This window comes from Plectropomus leopardus, chromosome 3 (genome assembly GCF_026936395.1).
Source record: "Plectropomus leopardus strain MGB_pleo_1.0 chromosome 3, ASM2693639v1, whole genome shotgun sequence".
Classification (NCBI taxonomy): Eukaryota; Metazoa; Chordata; class Actinopteri; order Perciformes; family Serranidae; genus Plectropomus; species Plectropomus leopardus.
In genome coordinates this window covers 31,903,468-31,929,163 of record NC_142178.1, presented here as the reverse complement: position 1 = coordinate 31,929,163, position 25,696 = coordinate 31,903,468, and the positions used below count along the sequence as shown (strand labels likewise).

The 25,696-nt window shown below is 38.6% G+C and overlaps 1 long non-coding RNA gene across 1 annotated transcript in view; it reads left to right on the top strand.

Moving 5' to 3' along the window:
- Nucleotides 1–692: 692 nt before the first annotated feature.
- Nucleotides 693–25,696, top strand: part of LOC148190028 (uncharacterized) — a 41,883-nt gene continuing 16,879 nt past the window's right edge. Inside the window, exons 1-2 of the long non-coding RNA XR_015776153.1 lie at nucleotides 693–849; nucleotides 1,581–1,661. This is a non-coding gene — a long non-coding RNA (uncharacterized LOC148190028). The remainder of the gene's footprint in view (nucleotides 850–1,580; nucleotides 1,662–25,696) is intronic.

Below are 25,696 nucleotides of genomic sequence, written 5' to 3'. Positions count from 1 at the left end.
GATAAGAAGTAGAGGGAACAAATAAAATAAAATAAAAAATAAACTATAAATATAAAATGATTTTTAAAAAAAAAAAAAAGCTAAAGTAAGTTATAAATAAATACATTTATTCATTTCATTTCATTCTGTCTCGACCCAGCTATCCTGAACTGCCCCAGACCCATCCTTCCATCTCTTCATCCTTAAGGCCCAACCAGAGACACCTTTCAAGAGTGTCCAAAAAAACCCTCTATCAGTAGTAGTCTCGTAGTATTTTGTGTGTCCTCTTTGTTTAGTTTACAGTTTTTGAGCTAACTCAAACACTTAAGTCAAACACTGTCAGTACATAAAAAACAAAAATAAAAAAAAATGTCAGTACTCACATCTTCCTGGTTTTCTCCTCAGCAGGGGGCGGGGTCAAAAGAGTGAGCTGGGCCAAAGCATCAGCTGAAGAGCACCAGGAGCAAACCATTAAGATGAATGTGGAGGGGGGGCGGTGGAGGTTTAAACAGTTGTGATTGATGAGATTATTTAGAGTCTCTGTGTTATTTACTTATTAATATAAATTTTTAACAATTTTATTAATGTATTTGTATTGAATTTTTGGTATAGTGTTAATTTTGTGTAAATGTTTATTATTTTATATGAAGATGGTCCTCCCTAAGTGGTTTTGTCCACGTTTTCACCTGCAGCAGGTAGGGTATATCAGGCAGTAAGTTTCTTTTAGTGTAACTTAGTGTTGGTGTGTCAAATGGTGTCTGTATGGAAGACAACAAATGCCATGACGGGTGCTTTGGATTTTACCTTCGTCTCATGCCTCCCCGAGTGAGAACTTAACTCTAACTGCTGGTCAATCAGACAAAGAGCATGGTAAATCCTTTTCTCCTTATTTTGTCTCTCCCTTTCTCTTCAAATCTCTCTATCTTCCTTTCAACAACACTGTCTCCTCAGCTGTGTCAGCTTTTGAGAATACATTGCAAGTAATGACTACATAAACATGCACAGTTTTTTGTTGGGTTTTTCTTGTTTTGCCCTTATTCTGAAAAAGACAATATTTCTATCAAGCTGTTTACATAGTTAATGAAAATGATTTTTCCACTAATATTCCCATTTACATGGAGCCATGCATTCTCTGATTAACATGCCCTAACGTGACGTTCATCAGGTCAAAATATACAAAAGTGACGGCTGGAACCATTCGAGCCATTTCACTTCTTTGAGTCAAAATAAGATTTTTTTAAGTTTTCCACCGGTGACGATGTGTTTGACAGTGCAACACACCCTTTTTCTTTCATTCTTTAAATCACCTTCTTGAGGGTTGGTGTTGCAATATTTGCAAATATCCAAAAACCTGTTAATATCCAAATCTTTAATCTAAAAGTAGGTGTGTTTCTCCTTATGACCAGAGATGTGGGCTTTTCTTTTGGTTGGTTCATGCACACCACCATGTGCACCAGCACAGCAGTTGAGTTTTTGTGATTATCAGATTTTACTCCCGACCATTTCTTTAAAAAGTTTAGGTGTGTCAGTGTGTCAACTGACAGTTTTTTCAAAGACCAGAATGACAAAAGATACTATTTCACTCCCATTCATTTCAACAGGGAGCAAAAAACAACAGGAGACTTTTGAACTGCCACTACAGAGAAGAGGCTGCAATTGAGCACTGGCATCATTGCACAAAGGTATGTTATCTCCTTATTATTTTTTTTTAAAGAGGTCCTGCTAACCGTTTCATTTAAATGCTCTTTTAGCAGCAACATCGAAACAAGTCTGAGATCTACATATTTCCATAAACATTGCTTTTTGATGTCTTCATCCACTATTTACCCTTCCAAAACAATTTATGAAAACAAAATTAATCAATATATAAATTCTGCATATTATGTATTTTCAAATGGTGGTGTTCAGGAGCATTTATGTCCCACCATAGTAATTTTGTTAAAACCTGGTACAATGCATATGTCCTTGTTGTATATGAAGTCAATTTTTTATTGCACTGTCCCTGTCTAAATCAATTACATTACATTTAAAGCTCCTTTTCCAACATTTTCCATTATGATTCCATGGTGACTTTTTTAATGGGTTTTAATGCATTATTTTCTAATTTCCAATTTAAACAAATACATAAACTTTACATCTAAAACTTCCAGTTTTCCATAAAGCAACTCATTCACTAAAGTTCAGTATTTTTTTTTTAGCAATTAAAGAACCTTCCTCAATACATCTGCCTTTCCTGTAGCTCCCCTTTTGTTCTTTCTTCCTGCGTCTTGAAATGTCAGGTGCTAGGTCGGGCCAAGAGTGAAAATTAGGCAGTCACACAGTGATAATTGACTCCCAGTCGCTCTCTCTGTCTACATAGATTCTATGTGATAATTGCCTCAGTCATATATAGCCTTCATCTTGATTTGACATTGATTTATAGAAGGTGGCTTTAAGAACACACTATGGCTCCAACACACATTTGTAGATAGACAAGCAGCAGCTGCTGCCTTTGTGATGCTGTAAAGAAAGGTGATAACAATATGTCTGACACTTATTTCTCTTTGGCGTTCTCCAAAGGTTACAGGGCACTCACCTCCTCTTACATCATTCCCTGCTGTTGGTTTTAGTTTATTTTAGTTAAGCGTTAGGAGTTATTCTCTCTAGAGCAAGGCCGTAACCAGAGCTCTGGGCTGTTTACCATCGTGAAGTTTCCCCTTTTGGGTTCAGTAAAAGTTTATCTTGTGTTATATTAAAGGTGAAACTCATTTTGTTTCAACATCCACATAAAATTGTCATACTGAAGGACAACTGTAGACACCATGATGGAGGCAGTTGGCAGTTTTGAAATCTTGGTATTTTGTAACAGATGTTTTCTGTCCATAACCATCAAACTGAATTTGAACTGAATTTTACTCACAAGTCGACTCAGCTCTCATGTTGAATGTTCTTGAAAACATATTTTCTTACTTACTTCATCTCTATCCAGCCACACAGATTTGCCGACTTTTTAAGTTATGTGACTTTCCCTGCCGACCCAGTACAACAGAGGTGAACAGTTTTGTTTGTGACTTTAGGCAATTTTCAACTATTCCTTGATAGAAGTAGCTCAAAAGAAACTTCAGTGTCTTTGGATTATTCATTGTTTGTAAAAAATATACACTTCTCTTGGGTTTGAATTTTTTTCAATACTTCCCAAACTCTTGCATCGAGTATTGGCAGAAATCTCAGCACCTCAGCAAGTGAAACTAACCGATCCTATGTGTATTGATAAGTACAGCTTATGGTAGGGAGGTTTGTGTGAACCGATTTTTGCCCAGCAGCATTCTCAGGGTGTCAAATACCAACACTTTGTTGCACCTTTCCACGTTTGATATTGATGCCAAAGGCACCCTTTAGCGTCTTTGTGAGACAAATCTGGCTTTAAACCAGTACTGTAAACCAGTTTATGATAATACTCAACGCTGAGAGCAACTGACAAAGTATAAACAGCAAGAAAGTCAGAAAGAAAGGAAGGTAGATGGGTCCAACAAAACTGGGCTTAAATCAAGGAGACTGCAGTTTTTATCCCATGCAAACCGAAAGTCAGTATTGTTTAGCATTATGTTCCTTTACTTTCTTACATACTCATGTCACCAGTGAAACTAAGTCACTGTTGTTTTAATGTAATGTTATGTAACTTACGTACTCAAGTGGTTTTGTAACACGTTACTGGACTTATTTTCACCCAAAACAGTATCTTTAAACCTAATTGTGACAGTTTGACAAGATTATCCATGTTTTACGATGTATTTAGCTATGCATTTTGTACAGAAGCTAAAGGATGCCCTGTGCATCACTTTGAGATGCAGAGGGGTATAACAAAGCGTCAGTACTTGATAACCTGTGAATGAGAACAGATAGCGCCGCCACATGTCCATTTATTGTTATATTATTGTGCATACTATATTGTTTTGAATAGCTGCAACAACATGTTCTTGTGTGGCCAACAGACTGGCATTTGGGCAACATAAAAATTCATCCATCAGTTCCATGTGGGCCCCATGTGTGTCTGCTCATGTTGGTCATTAATTTGGCCAAGGTGAGAGGACTTCATGTGAGAAACTACCCTCCTGGGTCCCTTATTGGATCCACTTACAGATTTTTCTGGGTGATTCAATGCATGACACATATAGTGCTTTGTAATTTATATCTATACTGGATATTTACATTATGTACAACAAAATCTTGACAAAATTAAATTGTGCCGCTTAAGAGATCCTGGTCAGCCAGCTTTTGAGTGTATTCACCTCAAAACCTTTCTACAACTTTTTTTTTCTTTCATGTCAGAATAGTTTTGTGTCAAGGAATCAAAATATTAAATGCAACAAGTTTTACTTATGCACACCACTGAGTTAAAAAGTCTATCAATGCTCCACTTTACATGAAGCACTTACAGTGGATGACCTTGAACAAGGGTTTCCTCAGCAGTCTGCCAAGACCAGATGCCAGGCTGAAATCTGTCTTGTCTCCATATAATGCACTCCAGTTCTACTCTTCAGATAAACGATGAAATAATGGATGAATGAAAATGATCTTGACTGATATTTATGATGGTTATTGTTGCCTCTGAGAGGTCCATCTTTTTAAAGAGGGCTCAAGTAGAACTGTGTCTCAGGGTTGTGGAATTTAAATGGAATTGTGCAATACAATATGTCAAGCAGATTTTGATGTATTATTGAGGGATTGATACAGGGCCAAATATGTTTTTGGCCAGTGTTGCAAAATCTAGCTGGCTGATTGTTGTTTCAACTAAAGTTGAGCCAATTTCAACCTTTTTTTTGTATCACCCTGCATTTCTTTTCCTGGAGGCCTCTGCAACACATCCCCACTGTGGCAATGCAGTAAAAGAGTAAGCTATGTTGATAGTAGCTGTTATTATTTATTGAAAATGCAGAGGTACTGTATTTCCAACACAATCACATCCCAATGGGTTACATATTACTGCTTGGACTTCCACGTCTACATATCCCGCTCTCAGTATCCACCTGCGGCTGCGGGTGATGTTCCGTGATCCCACAACCAACACCAGTATGACAACAAGAGTACATGGTGCAATCAGGCTAAAGAGGCGCATGTGGTTACATTTAGGCAACAGAGGCTCTTGATTAGATTAAGGAAAAACATAAAAGTTTGGCTGTACATTCCTAGAGGATGTGAACACAGCGCTCTTGGGTGAAAGTCTGGGGTTTGTTGGACCCATCCACCTCCCTCCCCCCTGCCCTGCTCTCCTTTTATTACATCATTACCAGCAACGTTTCAAGATGACACCATTCAGTGGCATATGATACGCTCGCAACAGGTTCCGTCCAGCAGCGCTATCAACTAACACATTCTGCCCACATACGTATCATACTGCAGAAATCCACTGCAAAGCGGCAATATGGAACGATTTGGGATGAGAATTTGTTGGGAATGTTGTATATTTCTGTATTAAGGAAACTCAAGACCTGGGTTGGAGTATCCCCTGCATGAATGTAAAGCAGGGTATTCTTGAAAAAGACCATGCATGCTCAGCAAAGCTTCCAGTGTAATAATAACATGGCGCCGCATAGCCCCAGTGCTGGCCCCAGGGAACACCTTGAGGATCACAGACAGTGACCAGTCTCCCATTGTAGGCCATTGGGGATGATAACTGATGGCATGAATTACCTCAGTGATCCTCTGTGCATGTGGGAATGCAGCCACAAGTCTGTCTGAATTCCCTCATGTCCAATGTCCTACTTTTAGCTCATGTGAAGCGAAAAGAACCAAAGGGGCCTCAGTGTGCCCAGACTCCCAACAGGTCTGAGCTAGCCTACACCCCATGGGATGCACCCAGCTAATAAAGCAGTGCCCTCTAAGTGAGGTTTAAGGGCCCAAATGTTGGGTTTCATTTGTGAAATAGTAGACTTGGGTAAAAACGTAGTAATATGTGGTTAGGGATTAAGCATATAAGCACGCTTCCTTTCACCTCCACCGATTACTTTTCTAGAAGTTTAACTTGTCCTTTGTTTACTATTTGTCACACTGCAGACCAGTCAGTGCAGATTGTGGCCCTGCAAATGGATTTCCTGTATGTGTGCATGCAAATTGGGCCTGTATGTGGGAAATTCCCAAAGGGACTAAAAATATTTTATTCTGGTCATAATAAATTCTGTTGTGTGTATGGAAATTATTGTCAAGACATAACAGATGTAAATTTAGGATGGGTAAAAAGGTTATTTAGCAATAGCAACATTGGGACTGTTTCCAGTTAAACAAAAGATCTCATTTTAATGAAAAATTCTGTCCCTGTTGAGATATTTTTTCATAATGTTGTCAGACACTTTATTACAATCTGAGCCTGTCAGTGGCAAAAACAAGCACTTTTGGTGGGCCCACATTTAGGATGCATGAGCACTGAGTGGTTAGATTGAAGCCTGTTTTATGGCTGCTGGCTGCAGCTGTCTCACTTAATTCGGGGCAAATTTCAAATTGTTCCATAGCAACTTAGTATCAAAAACATGGAAAAAGAGGATCCAGGGTTGAAAAATGCAGATGTTACCTTTTATGTAGGTGAGAAAATTGCTGCACATGGAAATTCTGCAGGGAAGATGACTTGTTCTCAGTGATGCTTATGTGTGCAAACATGCATCAAATGTAGTATGCACAAACTCATTATAGTTGCAGTGTGCTACATAAGTACAAAATATTATTAGTCAAAGTGCACAGATTGACCAAAAAGTTTTTGTTTGTCCTACGTATGCCCACAAGGACACAGGAGTGAGCCTTTTTTTCCCATTAAGACCTAAACTTGGATATCTGATGACCAGGTGTCACCATGATGGAAGAGTTACTGTTCAGGCTCTGGCAGCGACACTTAAATGTGTGTATGTGCAAATTAAACTAAAATCAGGTGAGAGGTGATAATTCAAAGTCTGGGGAGTATAAGACTCGCACAGACAACCTGCACACACACACAGATGCACATCTGTCCCTAAAGAGGTATGAAACACTTGTTTTAAACTTGACACTAATAGATTAGAAGGATTAGATGGGTTGTCACCTCACATTAGCAAGGGTTTAACGAAGGTCACAGACTGCCAAACCAAGTGCCCTTTCCACTAATAACTGAGGAGAAAAACAAAAGAAAAACCGGGGGTGGTTGGAACTGCTTTCTGATAAGATTTGTCCTTGTAAATCGTTAATGAATAGTTAATACATTGAAACAGAAGAATTGAAACAATGCACAATTTTCTTGTGGTTGCAAAGGTGAAAAAGCATTGCTTCTATTATTATGGCAACTGTTTTCTATATCTGAGCATGTGGATCATAGCATTCAAAAATACGATTTGGCAAATTGATTGCAGAAGCAGCTGATTCAAACCATTTTAGGCAATGATCAAATTTAACAACCCAGTGCCAAAATCACAGTGCCAAGACATAAATGTATTTTAGCTCTTTCAAAACATACATCTTTAAAGTCATAGTCTCCAAGAGGTTTTATTCCTCTGTGTTTGTCTCATCCTCCTTCTGTTTCCCAGAAGGATTGTAAATGTTTCAGCTGATCTAATCACACTGGCATGCTTGCTTGCAAAGTTTATGGTTTAAAGCAATGGCTGTATTTTTATTTGCAATATAACTTTAAATACCTGGCCTTACAGATCTAAGGTGCCAGCAATTTCCTGAAAATACTATGGATTTTTCATTGATCGTGCAGGTATGATGACAAAACAGCATGACACAAACTAATTTCAGAAGCTGAGGGTTGTTGATCTTGTTAAGCACTGGTGTATCTTATTGTGTTCAGTGACAAAGTTAATTGCAGGTTTGCACTTCAGAGCCTTGATTTTAAGCTAATGAGATCAGGTTCCCTTTGTAGTTCCTCTAAGGTACTTCTGTTAGCAGGAGGCCAGTCTGAAGCACCGGTGTACACATGACACAGTGGAGAAGGTCTAATTTAAGTAGATGAGAAAAAATGAGGAAATACTGGGCAGGCGGTAAACACAGAGGGCTGGCAAGCTTCAGAGATCCAGCTGCAGAGGGGTGTTACTTTAAAGTCCATGCTGTGTATCAGCCCAACATGCTGCACCAAGTCACAGTCTGTCACAACACTCTGCAACTCTATACCTGAACTAAACAGTCTATAACTTCAAGAACCTCAAACAAATGTGAATGTATTGAGAGTGCTACACACACTTGGAGTAAAGGGCCCTTGAAGTCAATTCAGCCCAGAGGAAAATGTTGCTGCTCTCAATAGTATTTTCTTTTTCTCATCAGAAAGAAATCATCCTCTTATTTGGAGATTACTAAATTCTGACAAGTCTAAGAACAGATAAAGTACACAGAGCTGATACTTGAATTTGATCACTGGAACAAATTTATGAAATTCTGCAGGCTCGTTTATAAGCCATTCAAGTTTTCTTTTGGATCTGACTGTTTTCTCAAGAGCATATTATTTCAGACAAATAAAGATCATTGCAGTGAGAGAGATAAAGAGCGTTTCAAGATCTTGAAGTAGAAGCAGGCTGAGACAAGAGGAGGGATACCTCTCAGGAGCTGAATTTAAGAAACATCAGAAAATGGTCAAGATCTCATATTGATGTTAAAGTCGGCTCATTCATGTTTATGAGACATAGGCCGGACAAAACAGATCTTATTTTGAATTTCCCTTTCCTCTGGGGGACTATAAAGACTGAATGAAGGCTGCAAAAAGTTCAGTTTCTTAAAAAGAAAACTTTGAAAATAAATGCACCATAACTTCTATATTGCTCATGTAATCACGAGCCAGTAATTTGTGTATAACCCACTTAATTGGGAAGGCTTACATCATGTGACCAATGCACTGACAAGAAGTAAAGAAGAAAGTAGTATAAAGAGCGAAGGTCTGCATAAGTAGGTAGGTTTTGGCCCTGACTGGGTCATACAGACACAGGACTATCCCCAAAAGTCCAGTGTTTGTGTCCTATCTGAACCAAGTGAACACTGAGTTATTTTAAGAAACATCAATCACCATTCCTTTTCCTAAACTTTATAATTTCTTTCCTAAACTGAACCTATGTAACTATAAGTTATAACACCATTCATGGGGCTCTAGGTAATTAGATATCATACAAACCGGATATGTTGCTTAGTCACAACAAAACTGAAAATCTCTGAGTCAAATTACAACATATTGTCTGCAACCCTTTTGGTACTCATTAGAAAATGGTCCACTCAGATTGCGCCCCTTATGATGCAGCTTTCATTCAATAAACATCACAAGCAATTGGCCTCTCCAGTTACAGCATGTCATTCATTCACTCACATCTCTAAACAAATTTTGCTCTCTCTCTTTTCCTCTGCTGACAGTTTCTGTCTCCCATCTTCTTTTCCTCTACATCAAACCCTTCTTAAACTGATTCTACTCTCTGATTCTCCTCTTTGGTTATTCTAAAAAGTGTCCATGTACTCTCAAAACAACAATACCCCCAAGTCAAGTTCAGTCAGTTTTATTTATATAACCCAATCACAAATCACAGAGCTATACAGTTTAGGCCATAACACCATCTGTCTTTAGACTCTTGATTCAGAAAAGGAAATGTCTCCTCAAGTGCAGTTTAGAGACTGGATTTGTCTTTGATTTCTCCCCCAGTGGACAGTGATGAATCCGGGGCTAATTTTACAAGATTTGCAGGTGCCTACAAGTTGCTTGCAAAGGGGAGAAGTGTCATGTATCACATATGAATGTCAAATTCAAAATAGATTTTCTTGCCTTAAATGTCTCTAGCATGGTTATGTATTGCGTTTAACTGTAACATTAATTTTGTGATAATTTGCAAAATTAACCCAAGAGAAAATTTTCTAGTGTTGTAGATCAAACCATAGCTTTTTCCAGATTTGATGAAAAAGCCCTTGACCCATATCATTTTGGCTTACAAGAGCATAATGCCAATCACGCCTCCACAGTCATCTATCCTCTTGAAAAAAGTGCAGTTTTTTCGTGGAATTGTGGAGAGGGATGCAAAAAGTTCTTGTCCCTCAATAGTAGCTTGTAATGTCCTTGTTGGAGCAATCCATAGGGAACCTCTTCAGTGGTCTTTTTGGTTTGAGTTTGCATTTAACCAGTTATACACTGTTTTGTGATGTAGTCTCTAAAAGCCCAGTGAAAAACGTATTGGTCCTCAGTAACTTATCCCTTTATGGGTCTGAAGGGTATACCCCAGCTTGGCCAGCACCCAATGAGGGAGGGAGAGCAGGCATGTTCTTATCTGGAACTAATATTACAGCATATTTAGGGGAGCTGTACTCTTAGTCCACATCTCATCACTGTTTTCTCTTCCATTCTGCACTCCTTTGAATGTATTTAATTGATTTTTGGGTACTGGAGGCCAGAAAGATAAAACAAACACAGGAAAAGGGCCCTGATAAACAGTTGGCCTATGAAGTTCAATGTTTTTTTGCAAACAGTCGCCCATGGCCACAATTTTATATTCAGAGGCCGGTGAACCGTTGGGATGCAGCAACACCTTGGGTCACACAAAATCAATGTGCTAACCAACTAGTCATTTTACAGGGGGCATTTCAATTCTGTGCCAATATAAAAAAGTGCTTATTGAAATGGCAGATATTGAACTGACAACACAAGCACAGAGACACCTTTCCTTCTATTTAAATGATTGGCATCAGTGACAAAGGGACTTGTCTAATGGTGCAACATGGTTGGGAGTTAAAACCCATAAAGAGCAGTAGTACAAACCCTGCACAAATGTAAGTTTACTACACTATAGGTGGACTCTTGTACAGCCTCACTTCAAAAATCCTGAACCATCCCTTTAACCCACTGTATGTGGTTAGATTAACCAGGATGACCAACCATTCTAGGGACAGGGGCTCTCAAAGTAGACCCAAATTGGTCGCCCACTCCTCCTTAAAACATAATACAAATATGTTCCTGAAAAACAAACACAACAGTATGGTGCTCTTATTATCGAAAGCTAACAATCAAGGTTATTCATGAGTGGTCCAAAATAAATAATGTACTCTGATTTTATTATGAAAAAACCTATCTAAAACCACACAATAGCAGGTAAACTTCACAGTGTGGTTAACAGGTTGTATTATCATTGTGACGTACGGACTCTGAAATTAAAAGCTGCATTTTCATGTAAACACAGTTCTTTCAATCACCTCCAAAATGAACCACTGATTTGTCTTAATTGGAAGAGATGAAAACATTTACTACATTCTTTTTCCTCATGATGAATGCAGAAAAATATGTGTTTCTCACTACTCTACAGTACATTGCAGGTTGCCTCACCAAGGTAACCGTCATTGATTCATAGAAGGCCTGACATAGCTCTTCTTATTTGAAGCTTGTTTATCAAACATATTTCAGCTTGTTTTTAGTGGTTGTATTGCAAAAACATCCAGTACATTAATGTCTCTTGGTGAATTCACCTTAGCAAAAATAATGGGTCATGAGCATCACATCGTTTGCTGCCTGTAGTTGAATGTACTGCATCATGATGTAGGGTCTTCTGTTGGGCAGCCAGGTCAAACTCAATCAGTCAATAGCTTTAATATATCACCTCATATCTGACTTCTGCTCCTTTGCCCTGGAGTTTGTGTTCCGCATTAAACCAACATGAATGATTTGTCATTGGGCTGGTCCAGTTGGCACGCGAGGCAACATTTCAGAGTGATCCCCCAGGGACTTGTTCAGTCCCTCTGCTCTCTTCAGTGGCATGCATCAATATTATTGGCTTAAATCACAAAGAAACTCTATGCCAGCGTACAACCTCAGATTTGATTTCTTCATTTACACGTAAATCAGATGCCAGACATTCAGGCAAAGCAGGACTAAAAATGGTCTCATATTTCATGTCCTTGGTTGGCCTTGTCTCTGTCAGTCTATTCTGCAGTAAAAACATTTTGCGTCTTGACAAGACTGTCAGTTACAATTTTTTGTGCTCATACTCACAATCCCTTGCATCCTCAGCCAAGGAGGTTATATTTTCGGTTCGCTCTGTTTCTCTGTTGGCTTGTTTGTCATTTTTACAGCAGCATTACAGAAAAACAACTGGCCTGATTTTCTTGACGCTTACTGCCTGGAAGGGTGAAGTATGGGCCAAAAAGATCCCATTAAATACAGGAGCAGATCCAAATCTTTGGGTGAATACACAACTTAATTTTCACCTTCGTTAACATGCAAGATAGGGCATTTGGCCTTGGCAGAATAGATTCCATTCATCTTGAAAACCATGGTAATGAAGTTAAATAGTGACAAAATTACTTGTTGTAGAAACGTGATGACTTCAAATCACAATCCACATTAACAGGTACCAGTGATCCTCTAGGGCAGTATACACATGTAGCTGCTCAAACTTAACACAGAAAGCAGTCACTATGGAGCACTCATTCTGTTAGTTTTGGAAATATAACCAAACATATAAACTGGTTGCACTAACTAATTTAAATACATAGAAAACTGTATCATCGGACTTGCCGGAAGTCTGTGCTCTCTGAGTGCCTTACAAGTAGTTACATTGTTGTTATGTGTATTCCTTTCCAGCCAGCCACAGGCCATGATGTTACTTTTCACATTAACATTTGACATTTCAGGCATATAGCTCCTTATTCAAGGCAGCTCGCACTGAGCCTGTAACCAGTTCAGTGTCTCCATTCAGCAAGTTTTTAGCAGGACACATGGCTGCAGGCAGATTGAGCTTGTGCCACTACAGCCCATTTTGCTGCTATTGTCACTATGTTTACTGCTCAGAGACTAATGTGAGGGTCAGTGTCAAATGTCTGTCAGTCATTTCCAAACTTTGGTCCCAAACAACTACATACCAGATTGCCATTGTCATTTCTTAGGGATACACAAAAATAGTCAGATTTACTACTATCACCACTCACTAGAGAGGGTCTGATGCACTCTCTCTCTAATTTATTTCATAAGTACAGTAGTATTTTGACAACTGATCATCGTGCTTACTATCATAATTTGCAAACATAAATGTTCCGTTAGTTCTGGTTTTCGAGGATACAAATAATAAGAGATTTATGTTGGGAAATTGAAACCTGATACTTGAAAGTTATGACTTCACCCATTGTTCATTTAACTTTGTTTGTGTTTTTAAAAAAGTAGGAAAAAGTAGGGTTTTTTTGTTTTTTTTACAGTACTTTTGAGAAGGCCTTAATGAAGCCCAATGTTTCTCTGCTGTAGTCTTTACGTCAATGCATCCAATTGTTACCAGATCCGACTTGGACCGGCTGCCAGTGTTATTTCTACAGAAAAGTTAATTGGGGGCTTGATCAAACATGAGACTGTACGTACATAATAAAGTGCATGTCTGAAAGGGGTTGAATTGTACTGAAGCTGTATGAGAGGGAGCTACAGTATTACCGTGATTCACTAGCAGGGTTTCTCCTCTCCATTGTATGTTTTCTATCTCAAACTCTGAATGATGCCTACAGATCTGTTTGATGGCCAGAAAAATGGTTTTGAAAAGCCCTGTAAAACTTAATCACCAATACATCATAGATCACAACTAATAGTGTTATTTTAATAACAGCAAAGCACTTAGTATGCGTGTGCGTATACACACACACTCACACAAAAATGTGTGGGCGCCAGCAATCCACATAATAATGAGTGTCGTAGAGAAGGCATTTGTCTTGGGTAAGACTTGTATTGTCAGTTTTTAATTCACATGGCTCTCATCAGAAAAGCCCTGAAGGTTCTCATCATCATCTCCACCACTCCAATATATTCTTCACTGACTATAACCTCAAAACGGACGTGCATGTGCACATACACACGCATTAACTTGCACTTTTGCACGCAACAGCACTCATACATCAAAGAACTATGGTCCACATACCAACATGCACAACGAAGTAAACACACTTACACAGACATACCACACACTAACATTAACATTATTATTACATTAAGTAATAATGCACATACACATATAAAAGACACGCACACATACACACACAAGGGTTAAGCAGGAATTGAGTGGGTGCAACCTGCATACACACAAATGCAGATATGTATTGTCTCTCTCTCTCTCTCACACACACACACACACACACACACACACACACTCCTTCTTTGTGTTATTATTGCCTGGCTCCATCTGACTGTGACTAAGTGAAGAGCTGTCTTCATTTGTTTCAATCTGAACCACTAATGTTCCCTGTGCCGTAAGCTAGCACCATAGGTCACACACATTAGTCTGACTGCCTGTGTGTGTGTGTGTGTGTGTGTGTGTGTGTGTGTGTGTGTGTGTGTGTGTGTGTGTGTGTGTGTGTGTGAAAGAGAGAGAGAGAGAAAGAGAGAGATGGGGAAGTGAATTTTTAAAGCAAAGCACAAGCTTTGCTACTTTATACTGCTCTATTGCAATACACATCAGCATATTGTTGGACTGGTTTATGTGTTGTTTTAAAGATGCTACATTTCATCAGAGAGCTGATTTTTATGCCTTTTCATTGACCAACTTCAGGAGCAGAGATATGCGAAGAGCAACTGATGAAAGCAATAACAAGTATAGCTATGAATATGGAATTTAAGTGTTATTATGAGCTGTTGGCACACAGTGGCAGTATCGGTCAGTAAGTTGTAGGCATCCCAGCAATTTTACCTATGGAAGTGTATTTACTATACATGGTGATTTTACATAGCATGTGAAAACAGCTGCATATCTTCAGTAGTTATGGGGGAGCTTTGTTTAATCTTAGAAAATAAGTGGCATCAGTCGTGTTTTCTCAGTTTTGGCTTGGAGACCGTACATTTATACAAAAAGCCAGTGTTAAAAACAATTAAGTTAGCAACACATTTCCCCACCATGGAGGATCAAATGACAGACTGCACCTATTGCATTTGCATGTACTGTCCTGGATTGTTTGGGCTTTATTATACCATGTTTTGCTTTTTTTCTTTAAATTTAGATATCTTTGCATTTGCTGTATCATTTTAATATTCTTTAATCAGTGTCTCACAACCCAAGTTTTGTTAAGTCCAGTACTAGATCTGGTGTACACTTTTAAATAACTTCATCCTGGATGTGATTGAACTTGAATCTCTGATCAAGTTTTTGCAGCCATTAGTCTAGTCGAAATCATTATTAACAAATACAATTACTACAAGGTGGTAGCCAGTATAATATCATAAAAATAGATCTAGATGCTGTATATCTACATATGGCAGTATATCTTGCATTTATTGTTGTTTATTTCAACAAGGAAAAAAAGCAGATATTTTTAAATGGGGGGTGGGGGGGTCCAATTGGCGGTTAAAGATGAGATTGCGCTTGTCCAACTTGAACACTGTCAGCAGAATATTCATAACACACCCATAAAAAAAATCACAACACACTAATGGGTGATCCCATTACAGCACGAGTGATCACATTGCACTCGGCCTTTAATGGTTGATTCTGCTACCATTATGAACTAGAGGCCTAGATGTCTAAAGAAGCCTAACAGGCATGGTCATTGTATCAACAGTGCAGTAGATGGAGCAGACAACACGCACTGCCTTTGACCTCCACACTACATTGCAAGTTGAAGCGTGTCAGCCTAGATAGCCCAGCAACGTCAAGAGCTGCCAATTAGGGAAAATCTCATCAACACCTGAATCCAGTATGCCTGAGCTCCTGAGCTCCTCACCCTACACTATATGGACAAAAATATTGGGCCACCTACACATTACACCTACAGGAGCTTTTATGAAATCCCATTTTGAATCCATAGGCATTAATACGCAGTTGGTCCCTCCTTCGCAACTATACACCTGTGGCAATGGGACAGAATGAAACACCTAAATTCAATGATTAAGAGGTGTGGCCCATTACTTTTGTCCATATAGTGTATCTCTAAGGCTAAGTACAGCCACCCTTTGGAGGGAACCCTTTTCTGCCAGTTGTATCCACTATGTCATTCTTTCAGTCACTACCCAAAGCTCATGACCATAGGTGAGGGTCAGAACATAAATGGACTGGTAAATCAACATGAATGTCCAATAACAAAATGCCATCGGAATTCAGATCAACCAGGCCATTCCTCCCAGTTACCCCCTCCAGGCGTCTGCATTGTTGCCCATGTAAATGTTGAAGGCCCCAAGCAGAACTGAAGAGTCCTCAATCAGTATCCTCTCCAGGTTCTGCACCAGCTTTGGTTCCTTCCTGGCCAGAGAGGCGACGTTCCACATCCCAAGAGCAAATCTGTGATGACAGGGGTCAGCATGCCAGGGTTCCCACCTTTGCCTCTCACCTGGTTTACAATGCAACCAACTCCAGGGCCTGTTCCTACGAGTGGTGGGTCCACACGGTGGTGGCAACATGCCATTCTTTTGGGCTGTGTCCAGCAAAGCCCAATGGGTCAAGGCCCAGCCACCAGGCACTGGCACATGAGCTTCCCTCCCAGTTCTGGCTCTAGAGCAAGCCACGGGCTCCCTTTTTAGAATTAAGGTACTGCAGCCCTTTTTTTGCCAGTTCTTAGTCTTGCCCCTCACCTGGGACCACTTTGCCTTGAGAGACCCTACCAGGAGATATTACCCCTGACAATACAGCTCCCGGGGTCACAGGGACATGTACACAATCCCCTCCACCAATTTAAAGCAGTGATTCTTGGAGGGCTAATTCAATAAATAGATTCTGATGGTTTGGCAATTTAATTGCAAAACAGGTATATTATGTATGTGAAAGTACATCTTGAGAAGTTTTGTTCTTCTCCTGCTGGATAACTGCAAAACACAAACAGTGCTTAAAGCCTCCAGAGGATCTCAAATCTCAGTTCAATAACCAAATCCATAATGTAAACTTTTGAACATAGAATCTCTGGTTACTGCTTTGTCTTTGACTTTGCGAGTGGGAGAGGGAATATGTTATCTTCATAAATAAACAACTCAAAATGATTTCTTCTTTATGAATGTCAGGGGTAAAGACATTTAGTCTTTAGAGGGATAATTTCGTGAGTAAACACATTGACAGGTCCGCTCCGTTTGTCTCTTATGCTTTCCTCTCAGAGTTAAATCCCACAAGTCTCTGACTTGCAGAGAAGAGTGGTAACATGCAGTCTGAATACAACCTTGTGGAACAAAGGCAAACCCTGTTTCATTGTGAATGTAATACCCGCCTACTCCTGCAGCCATCGTTCCTTCCTATAAACTTTATAGTATAGATATTGTGACTTTTCTGTCTCGAACTGTTAAGATATGCATACAATTTGAAACCTTGAAATCATTTATCCCTTTTTGTCTTCACTGGTGTCTTTCATAATATATATTGATATATTTTCCGGCTATGAGTTGTGGATGTTATAGCTATAATGTAATATGGGGCAAGATACTCATCAGCAGTTAAGTCAAAATCCAGAACTGGTTTGCTTCTTGAACACCTTTTACTGGGGGGTTACTTATATATATGGATAAAATCTGATAAATGCAGATGGTGTGGTGGGTAAAACATTTTTTTTTAAAAAAAAAGAACTGTAATATCTGAGCTGTGAAAGGACTGTCTTTCCTATAGACTTGTATCCTTGGAGAGAGCGCCAGATGTCAATTTTTTATGTATGGAAAGTTTTTATATCTGTAAAAATCAGAGCCTGATGTTTGGATTGCTGTGTACATGTTTGGTTGAAAAATATGTATTTCAGGTCAGTGTTAGGTCAAGGTGCTATATTGGTTACCCTATTGACATACATAACGCTGTCAACCTGAAATTATGTTTAAACAACATACAACACATTATCAACATATTGAGACAATGTTAAAGACATGTCTGTGGACATCAACATAGTATGTGCTAATTTAATTTACCTGCCCATGCAAATTTTACGTTTTCTAAAAATGCAGATGCAGATGTGCGGAGAACTATGCTGTAGAAGGGGGTTTTCAATACACTGTCCCCTACAGTTTGGGAGAACATTGGTTTGCCATGAGATCATCCAATACGAATATAATTCCTGGGGATACTGGGGTTAATTGGTTGTTGTGTGCTGCATGGGTTTTAAGGCACTAACACACCAAGCAGACAGTCAGCCATCACTCAGTGTTGGTCCATCAGCGAGCATCTGTTGCCCTTGTCTTTTTTTATAGTGTGTCCCACACTGTTGGCTCTTGTCAGACCTTGTATTTCTTCAGCCAACTCAACATACTGAATCAGCAGCAGAGAACTTAAATGTCTCTGATTGGCAGTTCAGCTCAACAAATGAGAATAAAAATGTCAGTGAGAAAACTAAACAGCTAAATAAGGAGTAATATTGAAACAAACTTGTTATATAAGGTAAGATTGATTTCCTTTAGCCACGGAGCTCAGAAATATTTTCTAATGGTTTGTGTAATTGTTCATTGGTGCACAGCAAATATACGCTGTTCTTTTAACGTTGGATTGTGTCGTCAATGTGCCAACTGGCTAAATAGTATCATGATGGTCTGTGAAGTGGTATGTGTTGGTTAGCTGTTGGATGTAGTGTTTGGTATGGTATGTTCATGTGCAACTTTTTGGCTGAGACACAAGCAACATTGGGTGATGCAACAATCAGCTTTTGTCATTGCTAGTTTATTATCAGTTTGGTGTGTCTGGGCCGTGATAGATTTTTTTGGGTTGCATTATCCTTCCAGGATGAAAGCAAGAGGTTTCTACCTCTTCTACCTAAAATTAAGAGGCTACAGTTCAATTTTATAGCTAGTAAGTTCAGTTTATGTCAAGAGTGTGATTGTAACATTGAAGCACTGAGTTCACTTAGTTTTACTTTAATTTCAGCATTAGTATAATTTCCCCATAGTATTCCTGTAAGCACTGGAGTAAAAACATAGCACTGGGATGTTCAAGATTGTGCCAATTTACTGTCTTCAAACCTGCAGTAAACAGCTGTATAATGACTGCAGTTTTCTGGTTGTCAGCTCAGAACTTGTAAATGAATATGTGGAAATGCTGCACTCCTTACTCACACACACACAAACACACACACCTCTGCTCAGAATGATGACGCTGATGAGGAAGCTCTAAGCTTCCTTTTACTATTCTGAACTACAGCTCTACAAATCCACCGAATGTATCACTCAAACACAACTACACACAGGTTGAACAGAGGAAAAGTAAACAACTTCTCTCTCACACACACACACACACACACACACACACACCACTGGAAATATGCACTGCTACAGCACTGCAGCTCTAATGGAATCCCCATCCAATCTAATTACAGGAGATGTGCAGAGATTTCTGTAGTTTTCTGTCGACCCAATCTGATGACACACAGCTTCTGTTTGTTCTGCCTTCTGCCTGAACAAACAGTCTGCAGACTCACACTCACCTATCAATGCTTTTAGCAGGAATGGGTCCGCAGGAAGTTCAAATTCTTGATCAATAATTTCTTTCTGTCTCCATTCTTGCCCGCCACATCCAGCATATGCTTTCATAACTCATTTTCAATTCTGTCTCTCTCTGGCTTTTTCTATCGTTTCTACAGTATGGGAAAGTTAGGTTCCTCCTTGTGATAGATGGTTAACTCATGGCCGCTTGTGAATATTTCATGTACAGTATGTTTTATTGTTCTTGCAGTATCTGCTCGTCTGTTTTCTAAAACTAAATCAATATTAGTGCTGTGTGTGTGTGTGTGTGTGTGTGTGTGTGTGTGTGTGTGTGTGTGTGTGTGTGTGTGTTCGTTCAAATCGAAGATACTGCTACAATAATATAGCAGATAGATAGATAGATTGTAAGAACTTCACCAACCCCTTGCCTTGCTTAAGTTTTGATGCTTGCTGCTGTTGATAAACCACATTGATTATATGATTGTTTGTTTGCTTTATTAACTGAATTCCATTCATTGAACAATAGCAGGGTCATCAAAGTCTCACCACAATCCATAAAAGATTCAGTCTACCTGAAACTGTTCAAGTTACCCCATCTCAAAATTAAAGGAGAAGGTTATTGTTAGTTTTTATTCTATTATCACCTGCAAATCCCATGAAAAGACCAAAACAACATGTGTTTTCCATCGGTGGTACTCAAACAATGGTCCTTACTAACATGTCTGGATTCTGTTAGTGGGGCCAGCATCATGGCACACCCACTTATATATTATATACACAGTGTGCCTGCTGGTTAGTTTCAATAATTTGAATGAACACTTCTTAATTTATAAGTATGCACTATGTGAGCACAATACAACCTTGATTAATGTTACCGCTACTGTAAAGTTCGCCTGAAATGCTTATCTCAGGCATAGGGCCTTACCTAGACCAAATTCACTGCAGATAACCAAACCATGAAAAAGAAAAGAATATTCTACACATTTTTAAGGATGTTTGTGGACAACCTGCAAAAAACATAGGTTAAACAATGTACCCAGTGTGTAATTAAGAGTGAACAACAAATCAACAAAGACAGAAATGTCTACCCAGGACCTTTTCAAATAGAAAAAGAAATTCTACATTAATAGAAATGACTGGATCTTTCCATGTAAGAACCATCTGTAAACTATTTATTTGTGTTTTTAACTGTTTATGTTGTAGTATAGCCCCTCAAGCTGCATACCATTATAAAGCAGGAAATAGAGTGACAGGTCACTAAAAAAAACAAACATTTTTATTGTTTGTGGGTTTCGAATTCGATAGTGAGAATGAAGGGCTGAGAGCAACAGACGGGACCAAATTTCACTTAGATTTACTTTTTCTACAAAAATAAACTTTTAAAAAAACTGCTGATACTATACAGATTGGCACCATACGATGTTTTCAATTCTGAATGATATGAGCTGCAACAACAATGCGAATTGAGCCAATTGTGGATCCCTCTAATCAAAATGATGTGAGCTGTGATTAAAATTTCAAGAAATAGACTTCAAAGAAATTCTATCAGAGACATATGTGCATATAAAACAGAAGTTCCCCCTGAACCATAAGTAACTTCTTATTATTCTGGGAGCCAAAAATCTTAAGTTTCAAAGCCATGAGATTGTATTCTTTCTCTGGTGGGAGGATTTTGCAATATTCAGGAGGAAAACAGATCATGAATGTTGTGTGATTTGCGTGAAGTGGAAAGTGAGTTCCATTTTTTCCTATATTGTACAAACAATGATGACTAAGTGTTAATGTGTGTGTTAATGTTCAGTGAAACGGCTTGTCTGAATGCTGACATGTTGTGGTGCACAGATAAACAAAAGCTAGAATGGTTGTTAAATTCTGATGTGTTAAAGTTTGCAAATGTTGTTGCATAAGGTTGGAAAAGACAGCAAGATAGATCGTTTAATAAGCACTTGTTTAGATTTTTTCAGTGCTGATCCTTTTACCATGTCTTACTTAATTGTGATCTCATTTTGCTTTCGATGTTGTCTGAAAATATTTCCGCTGGACTCTGGTCCTGGCTTGTTTCATTTTATGCAGGCTTGGCATGATTGTTTGCATGACACAATAATGAAAAAATCATTCATTGTTGTGCATTTAGAACAATTATAAATACATAAAAGTTCTACACATGGGGGCTTTAAAGCATATAATGTCCAAAAATGCTTACTGACTCATTGTAGCCATATTTTCATAATCTCTTTGCTTTTCTTCCAGCATTTAGTGTTTGACAACAGCCAGTAAAACAGAATGATTACATTAAGTTCAGCTGCTCTATTTTAACTCTTTCATTACATGTCCTCTCTTCATGTTCTCCCATGGTGCTTTGGGAATGAATTTGGAAATATTCTGTCCTTTGTTAGTGCTTAATGTCCTGTTTTACTGTTTGATTCCTCAAGTGCTGTATCCAATTCCCCCCACAGGGACAATAATGTTGCTACTACAATAGACAATGTATACAGATAACAACCATTTCTAGAGCTCTCCAGTGATACAACAGAAGTATTTCTTTCTCATTCTGCTCTGCTTCACGTCTCCTCACTGCTGCTGCTGCTGCTGTTGTTCTCCGAGCTGGAAGTCTTCCTGGCTTCTGGTAGTGTGAGAGGCCCTAATGGCTCCAATGGGAGTGACACCAAACTGTCTTTGATAAATAGTTTTTAAATTACAACATAATTTCATTTAGGCAGCAATTTCCACAAGACTCCTACAGAGAAGTGATTCAGGCTACATCGGGATTGGCTTACAAACACACACACGTGCGCGCATGCTCTCGCACACACTCATGCAAATGTGCACACGCATATAAAGCCAGAATCATGTGCTTTGGCGCGGATAGTGTTACATGACCTGCAGCCCGGAGGCTAACCAAATTACCGCCTCCAAACTACTAAAGTGGTCATTAAGGACACTCTCTCTCTCTCTTTCACTCTGTCTCTTTGTCTCTGTTCCTTGCTTGCTCTCTTTTTTCATCATGTTCTCAAACTCTTTTCCATCATTTTTCTTAATTATTTCTCTTAATCTATTTGTTCTCCCTTTCATGTTTTCACCCACCCTCTACTCTTTTTCACACCCACGCTAACTTTTTTTTCTCTCTCTTTCTGAGTGCCATTTGCTCTCGTCTCTCTTCACCCCTCCATCTGTTTCTTTTCCTTTTTTCCTCTTCTTTCTCTCCTTCTGTCTTTGCGGATAAAAGCTTTATGACTGTTGCTCGTCTCAGTATTACTGCACGGACTGTCAGCTCTGCATCATTAAACACACGTGCGCGCACACACACACAGTATTACAAGTCTTCATTACATGGGTTTTGTGGAGTAAGGCTGCACTCGCGCACACACACGCACACATACACACCACACTTTGTAATATCAGTGATGAATGTCTAAATGATCTGTAATGATCCGAAACCCTAAACCTTGTTAGCGTGGCCCCACCCTGGGAAAACTCACACACACGCACACACACACACACTTAAGAGGAAAAGGTGTGATCCTACTTCACATACAAGTTAGCTGAGTCCGTCAATTGCAAACTTAGCCTATTATTCAACAATAAAGCACACATTTCAACACATTTTTGACCTCAGTAAATACTGACTCTGACTTTTTTTGTCCTAGCAACACAATTTAAGCCTGCATTCACCCTAAAGAAAAAATATATTAAAAAATCATATACATGCTTCTATGACATCAAATCTAAACTGAAATGCCTTGGTCAGCCTCCTCACACTGCACCAATTCACTTCCGACTCCTGATAGTGGGACTTTTAACATCATAAGTATCACAAGTTTTAGACCCTTTACTCGTTTTTTTTTTTCAATCAGTTTATTTTTAATAAGTTACTTCTGTCGTACACTACAACAAATGGTCATTTCTCCTCTGTGCTCACAAGACCTGTTGTCCTCTCTCACCACTGGGAGGAGCCTCTGTTCCTTTGAGCAGTGATCAAAGGTGATCATATTTTGGTCAATGTGTCCTTGACTCAGGAGCAACCTCTCTCAAACTCTCAGAGAATCCAAATTATTGCACAGCTTTGAAAAGCATTTCACTTGTATATTTTTGTGCCAGGCTAATGCATTGTTTTATCAGTCAAATTTGGATTAATGGTCACTTTATGAGAATTTGGCCTCATTTGTTTTTCTGCTGTTCCTTTGTTTAATCTACAGTCAAGCTGAAATGATGAATCAATTTATTGATTTATTTAACACCTGAAATATGTTTCTGGTGTTGAGATTAATCATTGAAGCCAGCAAAACTGCCAAATATTACCTCACACAACATTGTTGTGAGAATTTTCTATTAGTCAGACATATAAAAAGTAATTTGAAGATGACACCATGTGATTTGGTAATGCGTGGTAGGCGGTGATGATTCACTCCACATATTTAATTGTGTAGTTGAGAAAATAATTAGCTGATTGATTTTTTAAAAATATTTTCTTTGTTTTCTTTTTTTTTTTAGAATAATAGAAGCATTTCATTGACAATACTTTGCACCATTTGTAACACATTTTGTAACATGTGGTGGTTTTATTGTTTATTGGACAATTTAAGCTCTTGTATTGGTTACATTTCATTAAACTGTACAGTGCTTTTTTAAACTATTTTTTATATTTATTTTATTTGATTATTATGTATCTGTGGATTTCATTATTGCGATAGCTGGACTCAACAACTAATTTCCCAGCTAGCCCATAAAATCTGGATTTCCGTAAATCCCCTTATCTAAGATATTGTTTTCAAAACCAATAAATAAGCTGAGGTAGACTTTTTAGGGGACCTATTGTGAGTTTTTTTCTTATTTTCTGTCTTAATATATGATATTACAATACCTTAGGTTTTTTCATAGATGTGGCCAAAGTTTTAAATAATGAGTTAAACCAGCAAAAAACTGAGGCTTTAGTAAATTCTTAAAGCTCTGTTTCCAATGTTTTTTTTCCACTTTAGAGTGAACTTATGTCAATGGTCATTTGCTCCAGGTGTGTTTACATTATGTAGCCTCCACTGCAACATGTAGCTACATGCTAATATTTGGAAATCTTGTTCGCTTATGCTGTTAGTTTCTTCATGATTTTGGATAACATTTTTTCTGTAGCATGTCCAGTTGTGGAGAGCAAACTGAGCTTTTTCAGAGGGGGCCTTAAAGACAAATGGAAAGTTTGAGACAGAGAACAAGTGTTCAAGCACAGACAGTATGAGGATAATGAAGTGTTTTTGAACACTCCAGTATGTAAACATGTTCTAGAAGAAACCCAAAATACGATAAAGTGTGAGCCTGAAAATGAGCCTTAATGGGTCCCCTTTAGCTTGAAACAAGCTGAGTGTCAGGAGCTCTGTAAATGCACTTACTTTAAACCAAGCAGCATCTGTTGTGTTAAAATGTGCTTACCTTCTTTTCAATACAGCATTTACTATACAAAGAAATGGTTTACATGACAAGCTTTTGAAACCATTGGTTTCGGAGTTGCAAGAACACTGATAAGCTTTTGTTTGGCTTGAAACTGATTTTTTTTTATGGCCCTATTTTTGACAATCCAGATACACGGCAAAAAGCACAGACATGAAGAAGCACTGTGCATGAGTGGCAACAGACCTTTGTATGCAATTGTGGAGTACATTATGAGAATAGGTGTATTAGGGGCTGGCATCAATCAAAGCGTGGAAATCCGCTCCACTCAGTACCTTTAAAAGCAGTGCTGACCCCGCTGAGACGTACTGATAGTTTATGGTAATGGAGAAACAGGATCAGCTTCACCCGTCTTGACATCCAGAATCAGAGAACATGCATCATTACATAATTAAAGCGGTGCCCTGTGCTTGTACAGGCAGAATAGCACATCCAAAACACGCATTAGTCATCTCCAGGTCTGTCATGCAGTGGGCTCTAAGGCTAAGGTTGTCTAATATAGCATGACTGTTGTAATTAATCATTACAACTGAACTCCTTACAACTGATTCATGCGGCATAATGAGACATAATGTGCAATAATGGGACGTTAAAGTGCAATATCATGGACATAATCATGACCATACACATGTACATTTACCTATACTGCATTTAATATGCAATCCACCTACAGGGATTTCTACCTTTAACCTGTTTTAATCCATGATCCATGGCAGTGTATATATTGTATATTTTGTGGATTTGCACCTTATTGTTATTGCCATCTGTATTTTCTATCTGTACAGCAATTTCTTTTTCTTTTTCAGAAAAATCAAGTCTTGTCTTGTCTTGTCTTGTCTTGTCTTGTCTTGTCTTGTCTTTTTACCCACTCCACAACACATATTAAAGTTTGTTAGATTAGCTGTGGACAGACAGGTATACACACTCACACACAGACATGCAGATACACATGTGATCATATGCATGATCAAAATCAAACCTCATTAATATAATTTC